General features: G+C 43.1%; 1 pseudogene; it reads left to right on the top strand.

Annotated features, from left to right (window-relative positions):
• The first annotated feature begins 479 nt into the window (after positions 1 to 479).
• LOC135539100 (NACHT, LRR and PYD domains-containing protein 12-like) lies at positions 480 to 21065 on the top strand (annotated as a pseudogene).
• Positions 21066 to 21276: the final 211 nt, after the last annotated feature.

Below are 21276 nucleotides of genomic sequence, written 5' to 3'. Positions count from 1 at the left end.
TTCCCTCTGAACCTCTAAGTGACCCCATGAGGGTTACTACATTGGATGGAAGCCCTTTGGGATCTGGACTTGTCACTCATGTCACTACCTCCTTGAGACTTTCAGTTTCACAACACCAGGAATTGATGAACTTTCATTTGATCTCCTGTTCCGAGTTCCCTCTCGTCCTTGGATACCCCTGGCTTCACAGCCATAACCCTCACATCAACTGGTCTGTGGGCACTATCAAGCAGTGGGGTCCTACGTGCCAAGCTACTTGTATTTTCCAGAATTCCCCGAGTTCTACTCCCGAGTCTTTAGAATCCATCGACCTGACCCGAGTTCCCAAGTGTTACCATGACCTCAAACTGGTGTTTAGCAAACAGAGGGCCACCATGCTACCACCCCATAGATCTTACGATTGCCCCATCGACCTGTTTCCGGGCACTTGCCCCCCCAGGGGTCGGATCTTTTCCCTATCTCCACCCGAACGAGCTGCTATGGATACCTACATCAAGGACTCTCTGGAAGCAGGCCTCATGCGTCCATCCACCTCCCCAGCGGGAGCAGGGTTTATCTTTGTGGCCAAGAAAGACGGTGGGTTACGTCCTTGCATCGACTACCGGGGACTCAATGACATAACCGTCCGTAACCGTTACCCGCTACCCCTTATGGCCACAGCCTTCGAGCTGCTCCAGGAAGCAGTTGTTTTCACTAAGCTTGACCTGCGGAACGCATACCATCTTGTGCGGATCAGACCTGGTGACGAGTGGAAGACCGCTTTCAACACGCCTACTGGTCACTATGAATACTTGGTGATGCCCTTCGGCCTGACCAACGCCCCAGCGGTGTTCCAAGCGCTCATAAACGATGTGCTTAGGGATATGCTTAACATATTTGTGTTCGTTTACTTGGATGACATCCTCATCTTTTCGAGCTCCCTTCAAGAACACACTAAGCATGTCAGACAAGTACTCAAACGCCTCCTGGACAGCCATCTGTACGTTAAGCCGGAAAAATGTGAATTCCATTCATCCCGAGTACAATTCCTGGGATTTGTAGTGGAACCCGGTCGAATCCAAATGGACCCTAGGAAGGTAGGGGCGGTAGCGGATTGGCCCACCCCCAAATCCGTTAAGGATGTTCAGCGTTTCCTGGGCTTCACAAACTTTTACCGCAAGTTCATCAAGAACTTCAGTTTGGTGGCAGCTCCTCTCTCAGCTTTAACCAAAGGTGGCAATGCAAGGTTTTTTGGGGAAGAGAAGCTGAGACGGCCTTCCAAGGACTCAAGCAGCGCATCCTCTCTGCTCCCATCCTGATACTACCGACTACGGATGAACCATTTGTGGTGGAGGTAGACGCATCAGAGGTTGGTGTTGGAGCTGTCCTGTCTCAGAGGGGTGAAGACAAGAAGCTTCATCCGTGCGCTTTCTTCTCACACCGGCTTACCCCGACTGAGAGGAACTACGATGTGGGGGATCGTGAACTCCTAGCGGTTAAAATGGCATTGAAGGAATGGAGACACTGGCTCGAGGGGGCTTCTCACCCGTTTCAAGTGCTTACGGACCACAAAAATCTGGAGTATATCCAGCAGGCGAAGCGATTGAACTCTAGACAAGCTAGATGGTCTCTTTTCTTCAATCGATTCCAGTTTATCCTCACCTATCGACCCGGGTCGAAGAATCTCAAACCGGATGCCCTGTCCCGAGTCTACGCTCCTGCCATTCGAGATGACACGGACATGCCTGTCCTTCCTGCTGCTAAGATTGTGGCTCCGATCTCGTGGCAAGTTGAGGATACCGTGAGACGTGCTCAAGCTAGCAAACCGGACCCTAAAGGAGGCCCTGCCAATCGGTTGTTTGTCCCCAAGGCAGTGAGGACTCAGGTCCTTCTGTGGGGGCACTCCTCTCGCCTCACCTGTCATCCGGGCGTAGGTCGCACCTTGGAGTTCATCCAGCGTAAGTTCTGGTGGCCTACCATAAGAGAAGACGTTGCCACTTTCGTCAATGCCTGCCCCGTGTGCTGCCAGGGCAAATCTTCTCACCTCCGCCCTCAAGGACTCCTTCACCCTTTACCTGTTCTCCACAGACCCTGGTCCCATATCTCATTGGACTTTATTACTGGACTTCCTCCATCCCATGGCAATACTACTATCCTAGTCATAATCGACAGGTTTTCAAAGGCGGCCAGGTTCGTCCCTCTGACTAAGTTACCTTCTGCCAAGGAAACGGCTGAGTTGGTAATTAATCATGTGTTCCGAGTCTTCGGCATTCCTCAAGATGTGGTTTCTGACAGAGGTCCCCAGTTTGCCTCAAGGTTTTGGAAGGCCTTCTGCCAACTCATGGGGGCTTCTGCCAGTCTATCTTCAGGGTACCATCCGGAGTCCAACGGCCAAACAGAGAGGATGAATCAAGAGCTGGAAACCACCCTCCGATGTATGACTCGTGACAACCCGTCCACATGGTCATCCTTTATTGTTTGGGCCGAATACGCGCACAACACCTTGCGCTCCTCCTCCACTGGTATGTCCCCGCACGAGTGTCAGTTTGGCTATGCTCCTCCATTGTTCCCGGACCAGGAGGCAGAAGTCAGAGTGCCTTCAGCCTTGAGATTCGTCAGACGCTGTCGGCTTATGTGGAGGAAGACCCGTCTTAATCTGATGCGTTCCTCACAGAGGTATCAACAACAAGCCAACAGACGTCGCCGTCCCGGGCCTACCCTGCGCCCCGGCCAGAGAGTCTGGCTCTCCACAAGAGACTTACCTCTACGGGTGGAGTCTCGCAAGCTGTCCCAAAAATACATCGGTCCCTTCAAGGTTGCCAGGAGAGTTAACCCAGTTTCTTATCGCCTACACTTACCCAGATCCCTTAAGATTAATCCCACATTTCATGTGTCTTTGTTAAAACCTGTTGTTTTTTCTCCCCTTGTCCCGGCAGACAGACCTCCCCCTCCGCCTCGTGTCATTGGAGGCCAGCCGGCTTATACCGTCCACCGGATACTGGATTCCCGCCGGGTGCAGCGGTCCTGGCAGTATCTGGTGGACTGGGAAGGCTACGGTCCTGAGGAGCGCTCCTGGGTTCCTGCCAAAGACATCCTGGACCCTGACCTCATTCGTCAGTTCAGGGTCCTCCACCCTGAGAGAGCTGGTAGGAACGTCAGGAGCCGTTCCTAGGGGGGGGATTCTGTCAGGATTTGGCCAGGGTTGTTCCAGTTGTTTGTCAGTAGATGTCCCCATTGTGCTTTTTGTCCCTGTGTTTTTCCCTTGACCCCCATTATTGTTTGCACCTGTGTCTCGTTTCCCCTGATTGTATTTAAACCCTTTGTTTCCCTCAGTTCTGTGCTCTGTGTTTGTATGTTAGCACCCTGCCCTAGTGTTCTGTGTGCTCTTGTCGATTCCGGGTAACGTTCTTGTGGTATTCTGTTTTTTTTGTTTTTGTTTAGTTTTGGTGAGTTTCTTTTTAGGTCTTTTTGTGTTTTTCCTTCCACCTTTTGGATTTGCCATTTTTTATTTTTAGGATTTTTTCTTCATTAAATACACCGTCTTAAGTACTGCTGTGTCTGCCTCATCTTCTGGGTTCTGCTGTCTATTCGTGGCTCAGTTGGTTAAGTGACTGTTTCTCACTCCGGAGACCCAGGTTCGAAACCGGGTCCTGACAAGTACAACATCTTTACAAGAACAAAACGCTCAGAATAAGTACAGTTCTAAAAGCAAAATAACTACTTCAATGAAAAAAAAAATCAACCCAAATATCCTTCAGAAATTCTTAGTTATTGTTCCGTCAGTGTCTCAACTCTTCAAACAACAGCTATGGACAAGTATGTCACACAAAGTATGCTATTTTAAATCAAATTAAATAAATAATTAGTAAGTGTACTGTCATGTACTAAAAACGACTAAACAAAATAACAAATATTATACTTTATACCAGGGGTTCTCAAATAGGGTAGGCTGACCCCTAGGGGTCCCTGGTGTAATGGAAAGGGGTCCATGAAATAAAAAAGTGTAATGAACGTATTCAGCAGCACAAGGATTCCACTAACTTTACACATAACATAGAGGGGTGGAGGTCCCTGAGGACCACTCAAAACCTTGCCTGCCTTTCCTCAAAATATGCAGGGGTTCCAGTACTAAAAAAAGGTTGAGAACCACTGCTATACACACTACTGAATCAAAGAACCAAACCCATGTTTGAGGGTTTCAATGGATCCAACAAATTGCTGGCAGATATTTTCCCTCAAGACTGTCCAGCCTGTCTTTACGTACATTACAGACAATTCTGATCAGCACCTTAACATGGTCAACCAACCCCCGCACCTCCACTGGAAGCCTCCTGAGGACCTCTACTGCCTCTCAACTGCTGCTACACAGGTATTTGTTGCAAAAGAGAGGCAACTGCACTGAAAGAGAATCTATGTTCAGCTCAGGGTACTGATCTAGAGACTCATCCAACTCCGCCGTGAGAAGCACTCTTTCTACATTTTACAGAATGTTTAGACTGTCCTGGTCAAAACGGTCGCCAAACTGAACCTCCACACCATCCAACAATTCTGTCCTATAGTGATCCACTGCTTTGCCAGAAAATCGTATTGAGTGTCTCAATGGATTCAATTACAGTTACAGTTACACAGTGGCGGTGGGTTTGCCAGTTTTGATGTGCTGTGACTTTTACAATGGCTTTTCTCCAGTTCCTAAGTCCTGCACTAATGAAGGCAGCATCCGCTCACCTGGTCCTGCCGTGGCTGTGCCACTGTGCCCTATATCGCTGCTGGCAATAAGGTTGACACCTGGTCCTGCCGTGGCTGTGACACTGTCCCCTTTACCGCAGGGACGCTGGCAGGTTCTCTAGACATGACACTTTGCATTCAGGCCAAAGAGTTCAATCTTGGTTTCATCAGAACAGTGGATCTTGTTTCTCATGGTCTGAGAGACTTCAGGTGCCTTTTGTCAAACTCCAAGCGGGCTGCCATGTGCCTTTTACTGAGGAGTCGCTTCTGTCTGGTGGAGTACTGCAAAGATGTTTGTCCTTCTAGAAGGTTCTCCCATCTCCTCCACAGAGGAACTCTGGAGCTCCATCAGAGTGACCATCTGCTTCTTGGTCACCTCCCTGACCAAGGCGCTTCTCCCCGATTGCTCAGTTTAGCCCGGTGGCCAGCTCCAAGAAGAATATTGGTGATTCCAAACTTCTTCCATTTAAGAATGATGGAGGCCACTGTGTTCTTGGGGACCTTCAATGCTGCAGAAATTTTTTGATACCCTTCCCCAAATCTGTGCCTCAACACAATCATGTCTCGGAGCCCTACGGACAATTCCTTCGACTTCACGGCTTGGTTTTTGCTCTGACATCACTATCAACTGTGGGATCTTATAAAGACAGGTTTGTGACTTTCCAAATCATGTCCAATCAATTGAATTTACCACAGGTGGACTCCAATCAAGTTGTAGAAACATCTCAAGGATGATCAATAGAAACAGGATGCACCTGAGCTCAATTTCGAGTCTCATAGCAAAGGGTCTGAATACTTACGTAAATAAGGTATTTCTGTTTTCTAAAATCTCAAAACCCGTTTTTGCTTTGTCATTATGCGGTACTGTGTGTAGATTGATGAGTAGAACTATTATTTGATCAATTATAGAATAAGGCTGTAACATAACAAAATGTGGAAAAATGGAAATGGAAACCTAGTCAGTTGTACAACTGAATGCATTCAACTGAAATGTGTCTTTCACATTCAACCCAACCCCTCTGAATCAGGTCAAGGGGTCTGAATACTTTCTGTGGCGGGCCGGGCGCAGTGTACACTAACCAAGGTTGCCAGGTGCACGGTGTTTCCTCCGGCGCTGTGTTAAGAAGCAGTGCGGCTTGGTTGAGTTGTGTATCGGAGGACGCATGACTTTCAACCTTCGTCTCTCCCGAGCCCCTACGGGAGTTGTAGCGATGAGACAAGAGAGTAGTAACAATTGGGTACCTCGAAATTGGGGAGAAAAAAGGGGTAAAATCCACACAAAAAAAGAAATGTTCTTGGTTTCCATGAAAACATACATGAAATTAGTTGCAAAATTAATAGGAAATATAGTCAAGACATTGACAATAATGATTTTTAATTAAAATAATAATTGTGTCCTTCAAACTTTGTTTTCGTCAAGGAATCCTCCATTTGCAGAAATTACATCCTTAAAGACCTTCGGCATTCTAGTTGTCAATTTCTTGAGGTAATCTGAAGAGATTTCACCCCATGCTTCCTGAATCACCTCACACAAATTGGATTGGCTTGATGGGAACTTCTTACGTACCATATCATCAAGCTGCTCCCACAACAGCTCAATAGGGTTGAGATCTGGTGACTGTGTTGGCCATTCCATTATAGACAGAATACCAGATTACAGCTTCTTCTCTAAATAGTTATTGCATAGTTTGGAGCTGTGCTCTGGCTCCAATTAAACATCGTCCACAGGGTATGGCATGGCGTTGCAAAATGGAGTGATAGCCTTCCTTCTTCAAGATCCCTTTTACCTTGTACAAATCTCCCACTTTACCACCACCAAAGCACCCACAGACCATCACATTGCCTCAACCATTCTTGACAGACGGCTACAAGCACGTCAGGCAAGTACATTTTGTCTGCATCTCACAAATGTTCTTCTTTGTGATCCAAACACCTCAAACTTAGATTAGTCTGTCCATAACACTTTTTTCAAATCTTCCTCTGTCCAGTGTTTGTGTTCTTTTGCCTATCTAAATGTTTTATTTTTATAGGCCAGTCTGAGATATGGCTTTTTCTTTGCAACTCTGCCTAGGAGACCAGCATCCCGGAGTCGCCTCTTCACCGTTGACGTTGAGACGGGTGTTTTGCGGGTACTATTTAATGAAGCTGGCAGTTGAGGACTTCTGAGGCGTCTGTTTCTCAAACTAGACACTCTAATGTACTTCTCCTCGTGCTCAGTTGTGCACTGGGGCATCCCACTCCTCTTTCTATTCTGGTTAGAGCCTGTTTGTTCTTTGAAGGGAGTAGTACACAGCATTGTACGAGATCTTCAGTTTCTTGGCAATTTATTGCATGGAATAGCCTTCATTTCTCAGAACAAGAATAGACTGACATGTTTCAGAAGAAAGGCCTTTGTTTCTGGCCATTTTGAGCCTGTAAACGAACCCACAAATGCTGATGCTCCAGATACTCAACTAGTCTAAAGGCCAGTTTTATTGCTTTTGTAATCAGGACAACAGTTTTCAGCTGTGCTAACATAATTGCAAAAGGGTTTTCTAATGATCAATTAGCCTTCGAAAATTATAAACTTGGATTAGCTAACACAACTTGACATTGAAACACAGGAGTCATGGTTCCTGGTAATGGGCCTCTGTATGCCTATGTAGATATTTCATAAAAAATCTGATGTTTCCATAGTCATTTACAACATTAACAATGTCTGCACTGTATTTCTGATCAATTTGATGCTATTTTAATGGACAAAAAACAAGGACATTTTATGTGACCCCAAACGTTGTAACGGCAGTGTATAACACACTGTGGCTGGGGAAAGGCACTACTCCCAATATAAGTGAACTCCTAATCAATGTAGTTCTCATCATATTTGCGCCTCTTCGATTGTCCAACATCCCTGTCTGTTGTTCGGTGCTTCCCGAGTAAGGGGACAATAGCTCTTCGGCTGCATCAGATTCACAACTGTCCGGCTACATGCTAGCTGGGCTAACAACACATGTAGAATTACTGATGCTAGCATTGGATGTGCTTGTGGAAGCCGAACAGCGTGTGTCGTTGACAGTTGCAGGTGTAGTACTGCTGGTGGTAGCAGTACTACCAGTAGAGCTGGTCTGTGTCTTTATTGACGCGGGGCTTACTTTTTTTAACCATTTATCAATTTTCGAGTAAACGGAATGAGCAGTAGTTATGTTTGGCTACATACGGACCGTTAGTGAAATTCCCGGTTAATGTTAATGGTTAATGTGATTTGATGTTAATTATTTGACTAGGTTACTTGTATTTGACATTGTATTGTTATTTCGCTGAACACTAGATGGTTTAATTTTATTATTGGCAGTGAAACGAGGCTACTCAGGCAAGAAAAAAACCTCAACCAAATGTATAGCCCTGTTGGAAAATATTAATGGACTGTTTTAATTTTTTTTCTTTATGTCAATCACATTTTTATTTGGTTTACCCCCAATGGCATTGCGCATACCCCAGTTTGGGAATACCTACCCTATGGGAAAAATTAATGTTGGAAAAAACATTTCCCTGTTTGACCGGTAGGTTTTATGGGTATTATGACACCTCCACAGTGGGGCTCTATTAACCTACCATAACACGAGTTGTTTGGTTGGTTGCTGTCTCTCGTCTCTCCCTCCCTCCTCCCTGCTCCCCGTTTCACTCGCTCACAGTAACTTACGGCCCCTCACCCACCCTCTAGAGCTGCAATCCTGTCTCCCTCCTCTAGAGCTTTACCAACTCTGCTTAGTAAAGTAGCTTAAAAAGTACTTTTCTGCTGCTTCCATCACTCGGGTCGGACCGGGTGTGGATCCGGCCAGGTCTATACGGAATGGGTCTAGATGTCCTCGGATCCGTTTGGAACGGGTCTCTATATATTTTAAAAATGTATTTATGCATATCAGGTCCGGGTGGGAAAGCCCCAGGTCCATTTTGGAATGAGTCCAACTTTTTGGGCCGTAAAGACCCCTACATCAGACGCCTCTTCTCAAACACTTGCTTATCCTCCCTCTATTCTGACACAAAACCCACATACAACCAAACATGTAAATAGGGGAACATTCCTAATAGTGTGTGTGTGTGTGTGTGTGTGTGTGTGTGTGTGTGTGTGTGTGTGTGTGTGTGTGTGTGTGTGTGTGTGTGTGTGTGTGTGTGTGTGTGTGTGTGTGTGTGTGTGTGTGTATGTGTATGTGTGCATGTGTGCGCGTGTACCTGTGTGTATTTAGGGCGGGAGCAGCAGGAGCCTCATGTTGACGGGAGAGCCCCCCTGCACTCGGCTGGCCAGGTGCCTAAACAGGAACAGGATATGACATCACACAGGGAGAAATAGATGGTAGTAGAAGTGGTGCCCTGTACTGTTCGGGTTTCTCTGGTGTAGGCCAGGTTACTGTAAAAGCACTGTGAAAACTGCTGATGTAAAAAAAAAAAATCTTCATTGATTGACTGATTGTAAAAGTAGAAGTAATGTCTATTTACCCATCAGTTAGGAAGTAGCAGTGCCAACACTCTGCACCCCAGCTCCCTCTGACCACAAATTGACCACGCATAAACTACACAGCACGGTCAACACATGATAAAATCAAACAAAACCATGTCCAAGAATATTGCTGAACTGAAACAGTTTTGTAAAGAGGAATGGTCCAGAATTCCTCTTGACCGTTGTGCAGGTCCGCAACTACAGAAAACATTTTGTTGAAGTTATTGCTGCCAAAGGAGGTTCAACCAGTTATAAATCCAAGGGTACGCATACTTTCCCCACCCTGCACTGTGAATGTTTACACTGTGTGTTCAATAAAGACATAAAAACATATAATTGTTTGTGTGTTATTAGTTTAAGCAGACGGTGTTTGTCTATTGTTCTGATCTAGATGAAGATCAGATAAATTGTTATGACCAATTTATGCAGATATCTAGGTATTTCCAAAGGGTTCACATACTTTTTCTTGCCACTGTATTTAGAAGATGTTATTGCGGGTGTTGTGAAATGCCATCTTCCTGTTCAAGTGAGCACAGCACAACAAGTCCAAAAATGTATTGTACGCTGCATGCAGCCTATTTGAAATTATGCTTGCTTCTTACATTCACCTTTTCATGTTAATTTAAATACTTTTCATTCAAAATCATATGGTTTGTTTTCAATACATAAAAACCAATTAGTAGGTCCAGGAAAAATAGATGGGTGTTGGGACCCGAACCAGGGACCCTCTGCACACATCAACACCAGTCACCCACGAAGCATCGTTACCCATCGCTCCACAAAAGCCACGGCCCTTGCAGAGCATGGGGAACTACTACTTCAAGGTCTCATAGCAAGTGACGTCACCGATTGAAACGCTATTTAGCGCGCACTGCTAACTAAGCTAGCCGTTTCACATCCGTTACACTGGCATCACTGAAGGCTAAATTCTTAAACCTGGGGTCAAGTGCAGCGGTTTCTGATAGCAAGTGATTATATTCTATTCTGAGGAACTTTCTGTCTATTGATGAAAGAAGGGTGTCCGTCAACTCTGTCACGTCCTGTGGTAACCTCCCATTCCTCATCGTTCAGAGCATCAACAGGTGCATTGACAATGGCCAGGGTGGAGATGATGGCATCCTTTGACTCAAGAAACCGCTTCAACATATAAAATGTTGAATTCCACCTTGTAGTGCAGTCATGTTTAGGCCTCAGCTCAGGCATCCCCATCTGGCGTTGTGTAGACTTTTGTTTTTTAGCACCTACTGTGCGCCTGTGGAAGTATTCCACAGCTGCTTTCACTTTGTCCACAGTGGGCTTCATCGCCTTCAGAGCATATCTTACAATCAGGCTGATTGTATGGGCAAGACATGGATGACGGGGCCTTTTTTTTAAATGTCATGGCCTTGGTTATGTTAGCTGCATTGTTGCTAACACAACAGACCACTTTTCCATCTACTTGCCATTCTCTGGCCACTCTCAACAGTTCCTCTGCCAAGTTCTCTGAGGTGTGTCTGTCGCTGAACTCAAAGCAGTCCAGAAGACAGCTAGGCATCGAAAAATCCTCAATGAAGTTACATGTAACCGACATGTAAGAAGTGGTTACCCTTGATGTCCAGCAGTCAGTGGTAAGGCAAACTGCAGTAGCTTTTTGGACTCTTTCCCTCACTGAAGCCTGTGTGATCTCATACAGTTATGGAATACGTGATTTTGAAAGGGTTTTGCTGCTTGGAATTGTGTACATTGGATATAGACTATTGCTATAATTTCTAAAAACCTGTCCTTCACGATCGAAAATGGCTGGAAATCAGTGGCAATCATTTTAGCAAATGCAATATCAATTTGGTCTTGTTTTGCTACAGACATATACTTTGGCATAAACTGGTCCATAGAAGACTGCGTTGCTGTGGGTCGCGGAGTCGGCCTACTTGACTGAGTGGATGCATCTCCACGTGTGGAGGTGCTGGCTCCAACACTACCACTAGGAGACACGCTAGTTTGTCGAAGCTCTACTTCAGCAAGCTTCACAGTTGGGTGCACAGTTCGCATATGCCGGTGTAGGCTGTGCGTAGAATCGGCCAATTCTACACTGTGCTCTAACATTCTCTACATTATTAAAATGCATCCAAATGTTACTGTGCTTCCGACTAATTTTCCAGCTGTTGTTTTCACAGCTGTCTTTCCTCTCTCTCCTCGGCTGCTAAGTGTGTGACTGTGAGTGAGTTGGCTCGGCCCTCCCTCACGGATGTTTGGTTCATTGGTTGACACAGATGATGCTCTTTTTCCGAGCAGACAGCTTGAACATTTATTCCTATTATTATTTTATTTATTTGTTCGTTCTTTGAATTAGTTTATTCTATTCATTTAAATGTTTTGATTATTCATATCTTTATTTTTTATATATATTTTTTATAAATAGATTCGTCTCTTCTGATATGCGTGGCGGGTCCCAATGTTCACCTACAAGAGCCGACTCTTAGAGCCGAGTCGTTCGCGAACGACCCATCACAACAACTTGAACTCCATTGGTCAGGCCGCCCAACAACAAACAAATTGCAGGACTGTATTCAAGCAGTCGAAATGTTTATCCGTCTTCGTTGTTTAATTTCAAATATTGTTTGAACAAACTGTTCACGTATTGGTGAGTTATTGTTTTCTTACTTGAAACAGAAAAAAAAATGTTACCTTTTGTTTTTGGAAAATACATTGTGGGCACATTCTAAAATGGCGGGTTGGACTGGAAGGTATCCTTTGAAGAGGTTACTGGCCTTATTTTATGAAGCACGTATCTGTCGTCGAAATAATGTAGTAATACCTCAACTATGTAACGTTAAGTAGAAGTGCTCCGAAAAAATTAAGTAGAACATGTAAAGCTGTTATCTGTCATTTGACATACTCATTTGACCAACCTACTGACCGATCCCTTAAAACAGAGATTGCAGAAACTGCAGTCGACTGATAATTTGGACGTAAAATGACTGCAGTAAAAAAGTGGTGTTATTTTGGACGCAGTATTTGCTGCTAACTTAGACTCTGACTGTAATCTTTTTTCATAAGGGGTACAATAACAGTACTAGTTAACAAACTCTTTGCCAGGAAAAGATGTGAGCCATAAAAACCGCTTTCCTCAAAAAAAGACGAAAATAGGTGAAACTAGAACAGAAATAAGTAAATGTTGCATAACAACAAGCAACCCACATGACACAACCCAAAATATTTCATATCTGCCTTCTATAGCTTGTGACGTTCTTAGCATGTACATAGGTTATAGGGTACACCCTGAGCAAATACCTGTCTCAGGTGAAACGTTTAAGTAATATTTAACCTGACCTACAGTATTGCATATTCAAAGATAATACAGCTCTGCATCCTATGTACTGTAGATCTCAAGAGGCGTCAACCTAACAAATGGTCAAAGGTCCGTTTTTGCACAGATAAAAAGGGATTGTTTAGATGCCCTGAAGTGAAATGTACTGCATGTCAAAACTAAATCAAACTGATGGCTATGATATTACTGTGTTTGTTTCAGCTTGTCACCATGGCACACTCCCTTCCTGACCTCTTGGATGACCTGGAGCAAGATCAAAAGAGTTGCAGCAATGATCAGGTGCTGGAGCGAGAGAGGGAGATGAAAAGGAGGTGGGTTGTTGTACTCTGATGATACACCCACTGGAGAAGAGAATAACTGCATTTATACAAAAAAAATAAAAAATCTCACAATACACTATAATTACCTTTGACTAACCAAAATAGAAAGAGGCACACAAACACTCATATAATTGCTTGTCTCACCCCCTCTATTATTCTCTGCAGTGAGTTGAGGGCTGGTCTCGTCTGTCCAGTGTGTGAGCATGGGCTGAGAGACCCAGTCTCGTTTAACTGTGGACACAGAGTTGGGTTACTTTCAAAACCCTGATAGGGTTACTTACAAAGCATTTGCTAATCATTAGTTAAGTCTTTTGCAGGCAAGGATCTAAAGTGAGGACTATCTATACCTTATAAAACCTTAAGGTTGGCCATGCCATAAGTAGCCATTCCAGCAGTAGCTGATACTCCACAAAGGGCTCAAAATGACCTGAAATATGCCTCGCTTATCAACAGTAAAAGAATACGGACACAACACAGAGGGCGCGGAAGACAAATTTCAGTTGAAGGCATTCAGTTGTACAACTGACTAGGTATCTCCCTTTCTATTTCCGGCTGGTGCTAAGGAGGCGCAAGTGTTAAAGGCACGTTCGTTTACAATTTTGTCATGTAAAAAAACTGGTGCACTGGCATTTTCCACCCCTTATGCCAGGTTCGGCACTGAACTTGTCGGGAAAAACCCCTCTGTTGTTTATGTTGTTTTAGGCCTAATATTATATGCCCACGGGGAGCAATTATGGTGCCTGTAACTGTATTTAGACAGAGCCAATTTTAAAACAAGTGGTCTCATTTTATTAGAATTTGATTAGAACTATTATCTGTCTTTTTAGGTCTTACCAATATTGAATGTAATCTTGCTCATTGATAACATTTGGCATTTTCATGGCTCAGACAAAAAAGCTTTTTACATTAGGCCTATGTCAGTGTGAATCAATATCAAAAGAGGGGATTTGGCCCAGAGATTGGGAAAATGGTAGATGAATATGGACTCAGGTACCTTGATATAGGGCTATCTGTGGCAATAGGAAATGTGCCACCATGGTTTTATACAAAGCCATATGTTAATCTTAGCCTGATCAATGAAAAGAAACAGTGGTTTGAAGAAAATATAGGAACCATAGTGGATCAATATATTGGTAACCAGTTTTATTCTTGCTTGGCAGTATACACAGATGGTTCAAAGGATACCATGAATGGGAAGACTGGAGCAGGTGTATTCCTGAGTTCAATGTTAATCCTTGCAACAAATTATTTATCTGTATATGCAACAGAAATGGTTGCTATAATTGTTGGATTGCAATGGCTAGAGGAGGGGCAACCAAGAAGAACAGTAATATGTTCAGGTTCTACATCAGTTTTGTGTAGTCTAAGATCTGGGAAATTGGAACGTGAGGATTTATGGATAGAAATAATGATGATGTTGTTAGGGTTAACAAGAAATGCGATAGAGGTTCAGTTTTGTTGGATTCCTGCTCATAAAGGAGTCGATGGGAATGATATAGTAGATAAAATAGCAAAGAAAGCAGTGAAAAATAATTTTGTGGATATAGGCCTACAGGTGCAATTAGGGAGAGGAGAGTAAAACATTCATATCAAACACTGTTGGATTGTTGTCAGAGGCAATGGGATGCAAGTGGTAAAGGGGAGACAGTTTTATAGAACAAGGAAATCTGTACAAGAGAAAATGTAATGGGAACAGAAAAGAGGACGTTATGTTGTCTAGGATGAGATTAGGACATATGGTATTGAATTATTCTGAAATTGATAGGGAACCATGGTACTGGTATGTGAGATGGGCGTATGGTAAAAGAAACGGTTGAACATGTAGTATTATGTTGTGAATTTTATGACGTAGAGAGTTAGTTTGCTAGGGTCAGAGGGGTTGGGCGGGGATGGGATTTGGGTGGGGGGATGGAAGTAGTAAGCTTTGTAGGGCTTTATTTGATTTGGTTAGAAACAGGGTTAGATAAGAGAATATCGATGTATTGGGAGGCTGTGACCGGTCTCACACTCCAGTACAGTAGGTGGCGCGGTGTATGCACCTTTCAGTTGTCTGCGATCCTCCAATACAATTTTTAAAGAAGAAACCTTTCCAAGTAAATCACAAGGCAATATTAAAACAAGGTTAACATTATTATTATTTTTTTGCACTATGGAAATGTCACCCCAAATGATTTATCTTTATTTATTTTTGGCTTTTATATTCCTTTTCCTTGCAGTGGATGATGTGATGCAGAGAGTTAAAGAGGAGCATAAAGCCAGTCTGAAGGAGAAGTTTCAATTTGTTTTCGAGGGAAACACAGACTATGAAACTCCTCTCGAACGGATCTACACCAAGCTCTATATCACAGGGGGAGAAAGTCAAGGGGTGAATGATGAACATGAAGTGTGGCAGATTGAGAAAAGATCCCGGGGGGAAAAAGCAACAGACACTCCAATCAACTGCAATGACATCTTCAAACCCTTACCTGGAAAAGACCCATCAGAACTGTAATTACCAAAGGCATCGCTGGAATCGGAAAAAACGGTCTCTGTGCATAAGTTCATCCTAGACTGGGCAGAAGGAAAAGCCAATCAGGATGTGGATTTAGTCTTTGTTCTTCCTTGCCGTGAGCTGAATTTGATCAAAGATGACCAGTGATGACCAGTACAGTCTTTCTGAACTTCTGAATGACTTCCACCCTGAACTTGCAGAGATAGACACAAAGACATTTGCTGTTTGTAAAGTTCTGTTCATCTGTGATGGTCTGGATGAAAGCCAACTTGAATTTGATTTTCATAAAAACAAGAGGTTGACTGATGTTACAAAGACCTCATCAGTGGATGTGTTGCTTACAAACATTATCAAGGGGAATCTCCTTCCCAAAGCTCTCCTCTGGATAACATCACGACCAGCAGCAGCCAATCAGATTCCCCGTAAGTGCATCAACCAGGTGACCGAAGTACGGGGTTTCAATGACCCACAGAAAGAGGAATATTTCAGGAAAATAATAAGTGATGAGAACCTTGCCAGCACAATAATCCCACATCTTACAACATCAAGGAGTTGCTACATCATGTGCCACATACCAGTCTTCTGTTGGATTTCTGCCCAAGTCCTTGTAGAAATGATGATGACAAATGAGATTGGAGATATCCCAACAACTCTGACTGAGATGTACACTCACTTTCTACTCATTCAGACAAACCTGGCAAATGAAAGGTATCAGGGGCAAAATGAGGCAGATGCACAGAAGATCTTGGAATCAAGTAAAGATTTAATTCTAAAACTGGGGAGGCTAGCATTTGAGCACCTGAACAAAGGCAATCTCATGTTCTATGAGAAGGACCTGAATGAGTATGGCATTAATGTCAGTGAAGCTGCAGTGTACTGTGGATTGTGCACAGAAATCTTGAAAGAAGAGTCTGTGTTGTACAAAAAGAAGGTCTATTGCTTTGTGCATCTGAGTATCCAGGAGTTCTTTGCTGCTCTGTACGTGTTCCACTGTTGTGTAACAAAGAACGTCAAGGAGCTGGAGCCTTTCCTGAAAAATGAGCCAAAATTATGCCCCTTGGATGAGCTTTCGTTGCACGGGCTTCTGCAGATGATAGTTGTTAAAGCCTTGCAGAGTAAGAATGGACACCTGGACCTGTTTCTCCGATTCCATGTTGGCATCTCACTGGATGCTACTCAGAAACTCTTACAAGGCCCCCTGCCACAAAGTGAGAATGGCTCGAAGTCTGTTGAGAAAATGAGGAAATATTTTAGGGATCAGGATGTTTTTATTAGGGGATTACTCACCTGAAAGATTCATCAACGTTCTCCAATGCTTGACTGAGATGAAAGACAATTCAGTACAAGAAGACATTCTAAAGTACCTTAAGTCAGAAAATTGATCAGAAACAGAACTGTCGGCTCCTCATTGCTCAGCACTGGCTTATATGCTTCAAATGTCAGAGGAGGTGCTGGATGAGTTGGACATAAATAATTACAACACGGGTATCACAGGTCATCTGAGACTGCTTCCAGATGTGAGAAACTGCAGAAAGGCAATGCAAGTATTAATGCAGAATTCACACATGCCACATCCTTATAAATAAGTATTTATCCAATTTTTATGATATGCAACTTGTTCAGAGTTGTATTATCATAAATGGACATTTTTGCAATGCTAGGGGCCTTTTTTGTATACCTTTTTAGTTAGAAGCACTGGCATTTCATTTCTCAATGGCTTACCTGGAAAATCCAAATCATTCACAATACAGTGGTTAAGAGACCCTGACGTAACATAACATCACAGGTTATATGAGTTGTATTTTCTCTATTCTTGCAGATTGTCTGGCATTGTACTCACAAGTCAGTGCTTTGAATTGCTGGCCTCCATTCTCCAGTTTGCAGACTCACCCCTGAGAGACCTGGACCTGAGTAATATTGCGTTTCATGACAAAGAGATATTATTTGCTGGATTGAAACCTCCACCCTGTACACATCTAAGGTCAGTTATTTTGGAGAGGTCCAGATAGGATATCATGATAACAACCCAAAGAGTGACTAACAAACTGTTCAACAAAGTTTCAAATTGTCACCCTGAGAGCATGTTTTGAGAAATCAAACCGTAATGGACACGCACAGTAATGAAAGCATGTCATTAAATGTGTACATGCTTTGTGTTCATGTTCACTTCACACAGATGCGTTCTTTGCTGAAATAAATCAACAATAGAGTAAGACGACCTGTATTTAATCACTTGATGTCTCTTTCTTTGTAGACTCTCAAGCTGTAAATTCACAGAAACGTCTTGTACATCTTTGATTACTGCTCTAATGCCAGTGAGCTCACCACCTACAGCCGCAATCTGTAAGTTGAATTTTGTTTCGAAAGTATTGCCTGATGCATGCCTTGTGAACTGTGCAATGGTTGCCATAAATTGGCCTTTGTTTGCTTTTTTTGTGTCGTTTTGTAAGTTTTGTTTTCATCCTTAATCATTTTTGTATTTTATTGTATTACCACAGGGGGCACAGAAGTTACCGGTTGGGCGTTGTGTTGCTTTCTGCTGGGCTGGAGGATCCACACTGTAAACTGGAAAAACTGAGGTCTGTAGAATGATTGTGATTTTGTTGGCACTTTTTTACATAACACAAGATATAACAACATATTAACAGGTTATGTCTTTATGTATCATCATTTCTCATTTAGGATGAGTCGGTGTTCTCTGACAGAAACATGTTGTTACACTTTGGGCTCAGTTCTCGGCTCAAACTCCTCTCCCCTGAGAGAGCTGGACGTAAGTAACAATGATCTACAGGATTCAGGAATGAAGATGCTCTCTGCTGGACTGGGAAATCCACACTGTAAACTGGAGATACTGAGGTGGGAAATACATGGGGACAAAAGAAGAGATGCCTACATTTACAGAAATATAATATTCACAATAATACTTTTTAAAACTGGTGTTATACAGTGGATCTGGAAAGTATTCAGACCACTTAACTTTTTCCACATTTTGTTATGTTACAGCCTTATTCTAAAATGGATTAAATAAATAAAAAATCCTCAGCAATCAACACACAATACCCCATAATGACAAAGCGAAAACAGGTTTTTAGAACAAGTTTTTTTTTTTTACAGAAATGTCTTATTTACATAAGTATTCAGACCCTTTGCTATGAGACTTGAAATTGAGCTCAGGTGCATCCTGTTTCCCTTGATCATCCTTGAGACATTTCTACGACTTGATTGGAGTCCACCTTTGGTAAATTCAATTGACTGGACATGATTTGGAAAGGCACACACCTGTCTATATGAGGTCCCACAGTTGACTGTGCATGCCAGAGCAAAAAGGAGTGGCTTCAGGACAAGTCTCTGAATGTCCTTGAGTGGGCTAGCCAGACCCCGGACTTGAACCCAAGCGAACATCTCTGGAGGGACCTGAAAATAGCTGTGCATCAATGCTCCCCATCTAACCTGACAAAGGTTGAGAGGATCTGCTGAGAAGAATGGGAGAAACTCCCCAAATACAGATGGGTCGAGCTTGTAGTGTCATACCCAAGAAGACTCAAGGCTGTAATCGCTGCCAAATGTGCTTCAACAAAGTACTGTGTAAAGGGTCTAAATGCGATATTTCCGTTTTAAATGTTTAATAAATTATCCAACATTTCTATAAACCTGTTTTGCTTTGTCATTATGGGGTAGTGTAACAAATTGATGAGGGGGGAGAAAAAAACATTTTTAGAATAAAGCTGTAACATATAACAAAATGTGGAAAAAGTCAAGGGGTCTGAATACTTTCTGAAGGAACCGTATATTCTAAGGCCTTCTCTGAAGGCTTTCAAGGCCCTGCACTCAACCTCCAGCAGTCTGGTTGTAAAATCATGACCTCTCTCTGCAGTCTGTCATTCTGCAGCTTCACAGAGGAAGGCTGTGCTTCTCTGGCTTCTGCTATGAGGTCTAACCCTTCCCATTTGAGAGAGGTGGACCTGAGCTTCAATCACCGAGGAGACTCAGGAGTGAAGCTGCTCTCTGCTAGACTGGCAGATCCACACTGTAGACTGGATAAACTCAAGTATGCTAACTGTGCAAAACTTGTCTTGGGTCCCACTCTCTCCAGATTTCTATGAAATATTACCTATAATTACAATAATTTGAAATAGATTTCCTTCCAAAAATGTGTCATTAAGTAAAAAGTTGCTTTTCTATATACCCCTGCCTGACTTGTTCACCATCAACAGAATGGTTCTGGGCATATACCAGTCATTATAAACATTCACGACAAGTTAACTGCCGTGCAGCTTTATACAGCTACTGAATATAATGAAGAATCTACGACTTTTGTAATGATATACTTTGTGCACCAGTCTTGTAACCACTGCCATAACTGACTGTTTGAGGAATCACTTCATTTCTCTTGTTGGTCTGAGAGCAGACCGGTCCTGATATTGTGTTGCTTCATTGCTGCTCTACATACTGTAGCAAACGGCTACATCCGGGACTCAAACCAGGGTCTCCCAGCCCATAGGAAAACCTGTAAACAACTACTCCAATAGGGTTAACCCAGTTGAGGTAGATTCGAATGAGTAATACCTAGGCAAGTGTCCTTACTCCACAGGCGGTGTCCGTCACTAACTATTATTTTGCCTCTCCTACAGTTTGAACCAAAATGAAGAGTTGTGGTTTAAACCGGAGCTGCTTAAGAAGTGTAAGTGTCTTTGCTAATGATATTGCAATTCAATACAACTGCTATTGACCCACTGGTTATGACAAGATTCTCTCTCCTTTGACTTCTCTTGCTTCTCCAGATGCCACTGAAGTCACTCTGGACCCAAACACAGCAAACAAATTTTTCTCACTGATTGAGGAAAACAGAAAGCTAACATGGGTGGATGAAGAACAGACATATCCTGATAACCCACAGAGATTTGAGGAAATGCCACAGGTGCTGTGTAGAGCGCATCTGACCAAACGGCATTACTGGGAGGCAGATTTGATTGGGAATTGTGACATAGGAGTGGCATATAAATGTATTAGCAGGTGGGGAAAGGCAACCGATTGTAAGCTGGGGGCCAATGACAGGTCTTGGTGTATGTTCTTCGAAGAAAAGAACCGTTACCTTGCCCGCCACAATAATAAAGAGAATCATATTCTTTACCCAACCACCAGACCTGATCCCCAAAGAGTAGGAGTGTATTTGGAATGGCCAGATGGCACTCAGTCCTTCTACAGTGTCTCCTCTGACACCATGACCCACCTGTATACATTCCAGGCCACATTCACTGAGCCCCTCTACCCAGCTTTTGGGGTAATGGACTCAATAATGGACTCATCCGTGTCCCTTGCGGTTACCAGTAGTCCAGTGCCAGCTGAAAATCCTGCATAGTCTTGATTAAGGTACAATTCCTTATGTTGGAGGGTATTTTGTTTCACAGCCTTTTCTATTACATTTTCATGACTGAATTTGAATGATGGAAAAGTTGAATGGGACATTATTTTTTCCGTCATTGACAGTTAGCTTGTAACTTTGGGTTTAAAATAAAGAATAACTGTTGGTTGTTGTTGCAGTCATAGAAACGTAATGAATGAAATGGTAATTTGGTGGTGTAAAGTTCTTTCATATGACAGTGACAAGGGTTTTAATTTGCCTATGATTTGGCCATGTCTGTTTGTAAATAAATATTTGTGTTATCTCATAGCATATGCACAGTGTAAAGCACTAGCTAACTTTTCTGCATGTTTGTCAAAATGCATATTAAGATTTTTTTTTAATGCATTAAAAGACACTTGCTTCTATTTGAATTATCCCCTTCATTTCAAGTGTTGACAATCAGTAGACAGTGTTAGAATCGCAGAATCTTTAGCTCCCACTAACCCAACCCAGTGTCAGCATGGTGCTGAAATTCAACAGTTTTTGTCGCTGTCCTGGGGGGTGATATACAGTGCATTTGGAAAGTATTCCAACCCTATCACTTTCCAATTTTTGTTACGTTACCATCTTATTCTA

Source organism: Oncorhynchus masou, unplaced genomic scaffold (genome assembly GCF_036934945.1).
Source record: "Oncorhynchus masou masou isolate Uvic2021 unplaced genomic scaffold, UVic_Omas_1.1 unplaced_scaffold_55___fragment_4___debris, whole genome shotgun sequence".
Taxonomy (NCBI): domain Eukaryota; kingdom Metazoa; phylum Chordata; class Actinopteri; order Salmoniformes; family Salmonidae; genus Oncorhynchus; species Oncorhynchus masou.
The sequence above is the reverse complement of the archived record's forward strand: the minus strand, read 5'-3'. Positions and strand labels throughout refer to the sequence as shown.